Raw genomic sequence first — 9844 nt, forward strand, 5'->3', positions numbered from 1 at the left:
ATGTATCAGACAAGTGAGGAGATGGGCTAGCCATCTCCTCACTAGCCCTATGCTGCTGCTCCCCTGCCAGCTCTGTCTCTCCTTTACTCATTACATTACATTACATTGCATTTAGCTGACGCTTTTATCCAAAGCGACTTACAATAAGTGCGTTCATCCAACAAAATACAACTTGAAGAAAACAGAATCATAAAAGTACATCAGGTTTCATAGAGCAAAAACATTTCAAGTGCTACTCAACTGGCTTTAGAAAAGCCAGTCCTTTATTAGTATAAAAGTGCTTCGTTAATAGTTCTATCGCTCGAAGTGGAGTCGAAAGAGATGAGTTTTCAGTTTGCGCCGGAAGATGTGCAAGCTATCTGCCGTCCTGATGTCAATGGGGAGCTCATTCCACCATCCTGGAGCCAGGACAGCAAACCCACGTGTTTTCGCCGTTGGGAACTTGGGTCCCCCTCGCAGCGAGGGCGCAGCGAGTCGTTTGGCTGATGCAGAGCGTAGTGCACGCGCTGGGGTGTACGGTTTAACCATGTCCTGGATGTACGAAGGGCCAGATCCATTTGCAGCATGGTAAGCAAGTACCAGTACTCATCTTCTTCTTAAAATAAAAAGTCTGTTGACTTTCTTTTCATTTTCTGCAAATTGACATTACACACACCAGTGATTAATAGTAGCCTACGCATTACACCAGCCCAGCATACCGACATCAGCTAACGTTAGCTTAGCAAGCTAAACTAACGCTAACTAGGATAGCTGCCAAAGTGTGTTTACAGACGAATTATACCTGAAGCCAAGCCAGCCTTTACTGAGCCCTGAGCCTGTTTTCCAGGTCTTCCAGCGTTTTTTTTGGTTTTAATGCCATTGAACACACATTTTGATCAGAATAATTGTGGCGTTATATTTGTGCCTCTATCCTGAGCACGCAATGAAACATGTTGAGCATAGAAAATGCGATTGAGCGCGCACTTGAACATTTTTAAGCACAGAGATATATATTTTCTCAAATAAAACTCCTGCTCCGTGCGCAAGCAGACCGCTGCACGCGCTCTCTCTCCCGCGCTCGCTCGACCTCTCCAGCCTGTGCGCGCTCAGCTTTGCCTGCGCTCGCTCAAGTTGTCACAGCGTTACAAATGTGCCACAAAACCAACCAATCGGAGAACTCGAGAAGGTCAATTCTGATTGGCTGGTCGTCTCCAATCATATCTTCTATCTGAGATGAGAGAGGGATTTTCGGTTGCCATCAGGCTGTTGACGTTCTTATTACACATCTATCGTTGACATTTACACCACAGTGTCAGGTGAGTTATACATTTCTAGTTTTCTGATATCACGTTATTGTTTGCAATGCCTGAGTTTGCTAGCCGGCAACATAGCTATAGGGGTAGTTTAAGCAAACCGCTAACAAACCGTAGCCTACATGTACATGAACCCTTCTGAGGTATTGATTACTTGATGTATAGTATGTGAAAATATAATTTGGTGTCAACAGGTACACAAACACATGCAGTAGCAACACTTAAGCAACACATTCAGTAGAACACAGTATTAACCATCACATCAAACATTCAAATGATTCCTACTTGTTGAGCACTTACTTAAAAATCGCCTGCTTTGCTCTGATCACACTGACTCCAGAGAGAGTTGTGGCCTCTATACCCTGTGGTTCAGGGCAGATCTTTCCAGGGTTGTCGTTGTAAAGATCGGAGAAGGTTTCCCAGTCTCCAGTTACAGTGGGGTCATCTCTGTCAAACCAGTCAGTCCAGCATTCTGGACATGGGCATTTAAAATGAGATAGGTAAGCAACAATACATTTCTGAAATAGCACATGTTGGGATTTGATAAGTGTCAATACGTATGATTTGCTTACGAATGTGGGTGGGATAGTCGCAGGGAAGTTCTAAATAGAATAAAAAAATAAACAAAATTATGAGTGTCAGAAATGTCTCTTAACAAAGGGAGCCACTGAATGGTTTAAAACATTTACCTATTACTTTACCGGGACGCCGCTGGTGGCTTTCTGGTAAAGGTTAAGAGAAAAATGTTACAAACTGTGACTTTGTATATTTCGGGTGAAATACAAATATGATCATGTCATTTTTATAATTAACCTAGCCAAGAACAATGTGGCAACAATGGCAACACTTAACTATCAGAGAAAATACAAAATGTAAAGTTTATTATGACATACTGCATATGCAGAACTTGTAAATCGACATAGAATAAAAGGAAATATAATCCAAAATCAAACATTACCAATTTGATCATGGTTGCAGAGGATCAGGGACCTTTAAAACTGTAAGGGAAGTTTGAAATTAGGAACTCAAATCAACATGAGCATTATCAAAAATAAATGGAGTTGCTTGAAATACTAAGAACGTGAGAAGTACTTTCTACTTTATTTCCGTGTTAATTAGAAAACAGCTTTTAACTAATGCTGAAAATGTGTGTAAAGGTTGAAAGCTATAACAAAAATCATTGCAAATCATACCTGAAAATGCAGGAATGTCAAAACACTTGCTTGACAAAAGTCAGCCACAGATGATAGATTTTAAAAAGCACACAACACTTCACTGCTGACTAATGTGTAAGAAGAAAAGTAGCAAAGTAGTAGGAATTATTCTCAAATGTATATACAACTATTGATGTATGAAAGATGTGAAAATGAAAGGGTTGTACAGGATATTAATCATTGAATAGAAGTAGAAAACACACGTAAAAGCAGCTAAAGTGATATAAATCGTTGGAAAGTGGTAACGAGTTAAATGGATGAAGGATGCAAAATAAAGAGTAAACAATAAAATATGTTTAAATGGGACTTTTAGAGACATTGAGCTCACATGTGAAGGAGTTTTCAATAACTATCCATGTTGGAATAAGGAAAACATCAGGTAAGTTTGAAGCTCTGACAAGCGTTAAACTATAAGTATGTTTATTTAAATGGAAGGTCCATCCTTAGTTTCTTGCTAGAGTGACTTTGGAGACCGAAAGTCTTAGTTTACGGTGGAAACAGGATGATCTCCTGAACAAACTGGTTGGCATACGTATACTCTTTGCCGGGAACTGATACTTGGTTAACCCCTAACTCTAACCCCAATTTAATTACATTATCAAACAACAAGCAAATTCATAACTTCCTTAAAGAGCTGAATATTTTGAGTTCAAGGGTTTCTGCTGCTTAACGTTTGCTGAAGTAGATAGTACTTGAACTTGAATGCTAAATCAGCATGTACACTAAATACATTTACAATGTAAGCATACATTCAACACAAATCACATTATTATAAAATCAATAGTTAGAAAAATAAATAAATAAAAGTAATTTTAAAAATGAAGTTCAGAAAATACATTATTGCATGTTAAATTTCTCAGCAAAAACAAAAGAGACTCACCAGCAGGACCTCTCAGTGGAACAGTTTGGTTCATGAAGTGCTCTCCTGTCTCCTTAAATACAGCTTTGGTAGTAACTATCCACCCCCATTGGAATCACATGTTGCTAACCTCACCCTAAGAAAACAATGCAGTTTTTTAAAAAACTGAACGAGATACGCCTTGCACAATAATTCTCAAATTCGAGGGGGTTGAATGAAAAAACAATAACTGGAGATAAGGTGTTCAACTCTACCATTCTTCTGTGGTCACTTTAAATCTCCTATAATCCTGGGACCCAGCCCATTGAAAATGTCCACTGTAGTGGACATTTTGTTAACATGCATCTCCTTTTACTCTTTTGAGCTACTCTATCAATCCCTGATGTGCTGTACAGAGGACATCCTGGTCTTTCCAGTGATATGTCATTGGTTAAAATTGCATGCTGGGAAGTTCCTCTTTCTTTTAATCCAAAATGGCTGGCATACGAAAAACAAAATTGTATAGAAGCAGGAGGAGAAGTCAAATATTGTTGAATAATTGTCATTTTTACCATGAAAATCATATATATTCTTGTTTATTAACATGTGAGGAACTATATAATTAGTTCTGAAAGCAATTAAATAATTCAAGTTTTCAAATAACAGCCCTTTTATAAATGTCCATTCTAGTGGACGTCAGGACTATCTTCATGGACTTTATGACTCAATATTGTTGCAGGAGACGGAACTGAAGCAGACATTTTCTGTACCAGATAGTTCAGGGAGATTAAGATGTTGAGCTCTCAGATGATGAGAGAGATGAGAATTTCACAGCTGGGATAGAAGAGGGTCAAGAAGAAGGGGGGGAAAGATGCAGGATGCTCCATGAGCGCACAGATAGATACATAGAGACAGATAGGGACGAGCTGGAAAGACATGGCCCCCTGTGGGCCAAGAGTAGCACGTATGTCTTATTGTTGTTTTTATTTTAAGTGGAGCCATGAAAAATGAGAATTGCCTCAGGAATGCCAGCTTTGTTTCTATGAGCATGGTCAAATGGAGACCACATCCATCAAACTAGTCAAGATGACCCTACAGCCCGTGCTGACTGGAGTCAATGAGGTACTTTCCCACTACATTGTCTACAAAGTCTTTGAAGATCTGGAAAGATTCACCAAAAAACAAGCTAATTTTGTATTGACCAAATAAACAGCAATGTTCAGATCAATTACTTATTCATGTTTTAAATAAAGGTGAATGTATTATTGTATTAATATCACTCTATAACCATAATACGTTACATAGTCCATCTGTTAATTTTGGCTGTCTTTTCAAACTAATATGGTCCCGACGTCCTCTGCAGTGGACATACTGTAACATTTTAAAATAAAATAAAATAAAAAAAGTCTAAATTGCAAGATGTTTTTTTAATCCTAAATAGGTAGGAAATCACAAAAAAAAGAAAATTGGAAGACACTTTTTTTCCTCGGGTCCCAGGAGGATAAATACTGGACCTGTTTCACACGTAAATCCAAGAAGATGCATTTGTGTCTTGAGTATATTGAGTATACTCTTTCAAATGTAATAGCCATATCAGGATAAAACTTGCACTGTCACGAAGGAGGGAAAATGCTGCTCGACGCGTTCATCTAGAACTCTTACTGGTGTTGGGAACTGCTACTTTGGGTTTAGGTTAATATGAAGCTGGTTGGAGTTTGTCATTTTGTGGCCATATGTATAATTTAGTTTGATTCTATAGTTAAATGTGTGCAACTGCCAAACATTATTCTACGTTAGATACCTAAAGTTAAACATGAAAAGTGAAAACTGTGGGTCTTACAGCAGGTCAAAGTTGTTTTAACTGTTTATGTTTTTTTTCAGGAGATTTTTAAAGTTCCTTTTCACTGTAGAAATATTGATTGCAAAAAAAATTATAAATATATAAGAAAGCTAAATACAAGTTTAATAGTTCATGTTTATTGCACTAATGGCATTTTCAAAGAAGATTTAAAGGTTCCCGCAATTACATGTCACTTGTTAGACTCTTTTATCCAAAGCGACTTACATACTCAATACTGTGGACAATCCCCACAGGAGCAATTTGGGGTGAAGTGTCTCAGGGACACAACGACATGCTGACTGCATTGGGGTTTGAACCTGTGACCATCTGTTCTGAACACCAACGCACAACCCACTGCACCACACGCCTCCCCCAATTTAATTACATTATCAAACAACAAGCAAATTAGCAAGCAGAAATCAAATCAAATCAAGTTTTATTTATATAGCACATTTATAAATGATTTTTGGTCGAGCCAAAGTGCTGTACATATAATAAAAATAGCCTACAGTAGAGACACTTTACAGCAAATACAACGGCACAGATTGTTCAGAATATCAGTATGAGAAAAACGACACCCTCTATCCTTAGACCCTCACATCGTACAAGGAAAAACTTCCAGAGAAAAACCACAGTTTAAGGGGGAAAAATGGGAGAAACCTCAGGGAGAGCAACAGAGGAGGGATCCCTCTCCCAGGACGGACAGACGTGCAATAGATGCCGTGTGTAAATCGAAGAGATAATACATTTTACAGCATATAGACCGAATGTTAGGAAATGCATGTGTCTGTAATAAGAAGATGAACCCCAAAGCGATACCTGCACTCATCATTCCACAACTATACATATTAACTTGGGGCACATCCCCCATCACTTCAGACCCCAAAACACACACGCTATACAGCTCACAAGCAGCCAACATTGGAGCAACACATGAGGCTTCTCAATTCTTAAATTTCCCCTCCTCGACTCCCCTCCTCAACTCCTATCCTCGAAACTTAGTCCCGCCCACAAGAGATGCGAGCGGAGGAATGAGGAGGGGAACCGAGGAGAGAGGAGGGGAAGCAGCAGGCAGATAGAGACGTCCATTAATGATGACAGGAGGCACAGCAGCACTCTGTCTGATGGACAGATGTGTTCATGACGACTTATATATTTACTTTGATTCATTGACAGTGCGGTATTATGAGACAATAACAGGCTACAGATGCGGACACACACACACACACATATATTTATATAACTATATACAATTTAAAGTATGAGAGCACTCTCATAATAACGTAACACAATCAGAGACTGGATATATCCCCCCCCCCCCCCTCTTGTATTTACAAGTATTAAAAGTAAGCAGAGGACACCAAATCAACTGAGACCCGTCTGTCCGCTGCATCTATGCACTGTACCACACACACACCTACACACTGTACCACACACACACACCTACACACTGTACCACACACACCTACAGCTCCTAAAGCATAATCAGGCTACAGCCGTTGTGTATTTTATTATGTGAAGCACTACATGGTCTTAGAAAAATATCGACTCTTTGTTTGTACTTATCTACTAAACTAAAGCAAATAAAGAGAGTAGGCCTGTTATACTGAGTGATATATATTATACACACTGCTCTGCTTTCTGCACGGACCTCATAGCTGTTCTCACTGTAAACATCGCGTTACGATGAGAGCAGTTTCTAAAATAATATCCAGGGGATGCATGCAGAGCTGTCATTGGCTGAGATAAGTCCGGCCGTGCGTCACGCCTCCACCGTTCCCGGAAATGCATCCGCGGAGGAGCCGTGGAGGAACCATCAGTGTATCCTCGGTTATAGCTCCTCCAGAGAGCCTCCTCGACGCTCGATCCTCGGTGTGCATTTAGAGAAATTAGATGTCCTTCAAAATGGCGCGCTGAAATTCATTTCCGGGTCACTACCGGAGGACCGAGGAGTCGAGGAGTCGAGGAGGGGACATTTGAGTATTGTTAGAGATTTAAAGGGATATCTGGTCCGCTTTTCAAATCTCCGCGCGTCCCTATCAAGCTGGTTAATACAGGAACGAATCCAGAGCTACCAAGTAAACAATAATCTACTTTAATGATAATATGACAATACAATACAATCAATACAGTACAAATTCAATACAGTTAATCTTTGGGATCCCGAATTTACCTGCACGTGAGCCAGCCAGAGGAAAGAGACTGAACACCGCGTGTGTGTCTGTGTTTATACTCTTTGACAATGGGAGGAGTTATCAGATCCTCCCATTTGGACCTCCTTGATTGGCAGCCCCAGATATCACAAACACCTCCGACCTTAGGTTTCCCCAACCACTGTAGCTAGATCTAAGCTGAATGCAAATCAAGACATGCTCTCACCTTCCCCCATCTTCCTTTGTCCTCAAAAAACACATGTCAACAGGCCCCAAATCCAGCTCACAGTTTTACCCAAATTATTCCCATTTTAAGCTTATCCATAGTTTGCTAACATGAATAAATACAAATATAACTCTACAGTTGGCAGGACCCCCGGCAGGAGAGTAGACGGCGGGACCTCCAATGGGACAGGACAAAGGATTGGCAGGACCCCTGGCAGGAGAGTAGACGGTGGGGCCTCCAACGGGACAGGACAAAGGATTGGCAGGACCCCTGGCAGGAGAGTAGACGGTGGGGCCTCCAACGGGACAGGACAAAGGGTTGGCAGGACCCCCGGCAGGAGAGTAGTCGGCGGGGCCTCCAACGGGACAGGACATGGAGTTGGCAGGACCCCCAGCGGAACCTCCAACGGCACTTCAGTAGGGACTTGAATTGGGACTTGAGGTGGGACTGGAGAGGGAACTCGAGAGGGGACTCGAGAGGGGACTCGAGAGGGGATTTCAGATGGGACTAGAGTTGGGATTTGAGATGGGACTAGAGAAGTGACTAAAGGAGGGAGATGGGACTAGAGATGGGACTAGAGAAGGGAATAGAGGAGAGACTAGAGGAGAGACTAGAGGAGATACTTGAGGAGAGACTTGAGAAAGGACTTGAGAAAGGAATTGAGTAGGGACTAGAGAAGGGACTAGAGAAGTGACCTGAGGAGGGACTAGGGAAGGGACTAGAGGGGGAACTCGAGAGGAGACTAGAGAGGGGACCAGAGAAGGGACTAGAGAAGGGACTTGAGATGGGACTAGAGTTGGGATTTGAGATGGGACTAGAGAAGGGACTAGAGGAGAGACTTGAGAAAGGACTTGAGAAAGGAATTGAGTAGGGATTAGAGAAGGGACTAGAGAAGTGACCTGAGGAGGGACTAGGGAAGGGACTAGAGGGGGAACTCGAGAAGAGACTAGAGAGGGGGCCAGCGCCGGGAGCCGGGCAGGACCCGGTGTCGGCCGGACAGGAACCGGAGCTGGTGGGACAGGCCTCGGCAGGATCCCCCACGCAAGAGGACCATGACATGGGATTGGCAGGACCCCCGGCGAGACAGAGGATGGCGGGTTCTCCAACGGAACAGGACAAGGGGTTGGCAGGACCCCCGGCAGGAGAGTAGACGGCGGGACCTCCAACGGGACATGACAAAGGGTTGGCAGGACCCCCGGCAGGAGAGTAGACGGCGGGACCTCCAACGGGACAGGACATAGGGTTGGCAGGACCCCCGGCAGGAGAGTAGACGGCGGGACCTCCAACGGGACAGGACAAAGGATTGGCAGGACCCCTGGCAGGAGAGTAGACGGCGGGGCCTCCAACGGGACAGGACAAAGGGTTGGCAGGACCCCCGGCAGGAGAGTAGTCGGCGGGGCCTCCAACGGGACAGGACATGGAGTTGGCAGGACCCCCAGCGGAACCTCCAACGGCACTTCAGTAGGGACTTGAATTGGGACTTGAGGTGGGACTGGAGAGGGAACTCGAGAGGGGACTCGAGAGGGGATTTCAGATGGGACTAGAGTTGGGATTTGAGATGGGACTAGAGAAGTGACTAAAGGAGGGACTGGAGATGGGACTAGAGGAGAGACTAGAGGAGAGACTTGAGAAAGGAATTGAGAAAGGAATTGAGTAGGGACTAGAGAAGGGACTAGAGAAGTGACCTGAGGAGGGACTAGGGAAGGGACTAGAGAAGGGACTAGAGGGGGAACTCGAGAAGAGACTAGAGAGGGGACTAGAGAAGGGACTAGAGAAGGGACTTGAGATGGGACTAGAGTTGGGATTTGAGATGGGACTAGAGAAGGGACTAGAGGAGAGACTAGAGGAGAGACTTGAGAAAGGACTTGAGAAAGGAATTGAGTAGGGATTAGAGAAGGGACTAGAGAAGTGACCTGAGGAGGGACTAGGGAAGGGACTAGAGAAGGGACTAGAGGGGGAACTCGAGAAGAGACTAGAGAGGGGGCCAGAGCTGGGTCTGGAACCATGGCTGCTGGGGCCAGAACTGGGTCTGGAACCATGGCTGCTGGGGCCGGAATTGAAGCCAGAATCATGGCTGTAAGGTCCGGTTCTGGAGCCGGAAACATGGCTGAATGGGCCGGCTCTGGAGCCGGAATTGAAGCCAGAATCATGGCTGTAAGGTCCGGTTCTGAAGCCGGAAACATGGCTGTAAGGTCCGGTTCTGGAGCCGGAAACATGGCTGTAAGGTCCGGTTCTGGAGCCGGAAACATGGCTGAATGGGCCGGCTCTGGAGCCGGAGCCA

The 9844-nt window shown here is 43.6% G+C and overlaps 1 long non-coding RNA gene across 1 annotated transcript; it reads right to left on the bottom strand.

Moving 5' to 3' along the window:
* Nucleotides 1-1640: 1640 nt before the first annotated feature.
* LOC117555807 lies at nucleotides 1641-2356 on the bottom strand. Its single transcript, XR_004570449.1, has 4 exons — nucleotides 2251-2356; nucleotides 1982-2014; nucleotides 1865-1894; nucleotides 1641-1764 (listed from the first exon to the last, which is right to left on the bottom strand). It is a non-coding gene; the product is annotated as an uncharacterized LOC117555807 (long non-coding RNA).
* Between the last annotated feature and the right edge of the window lie 7488 nt (nucleotides 2357-9844).

The sequence above is a fragment of the Gymnodraco acuticeps genome, unplaced genomic scaffold (assembly GCF_902827175.1).
Source record: "Gymnodraco acuticeps unplaced genomic scaffold, fGymAcu1.1, whole genome shotgun sequence".
Taxonomy (NCBI): domain Eukaryota; kingdom Metazoa; phylum Chordata; class Actinopteri; order Perciformes; family Bathydraconidae; genus Gymnodraco; species Gymnodraco acuticeps.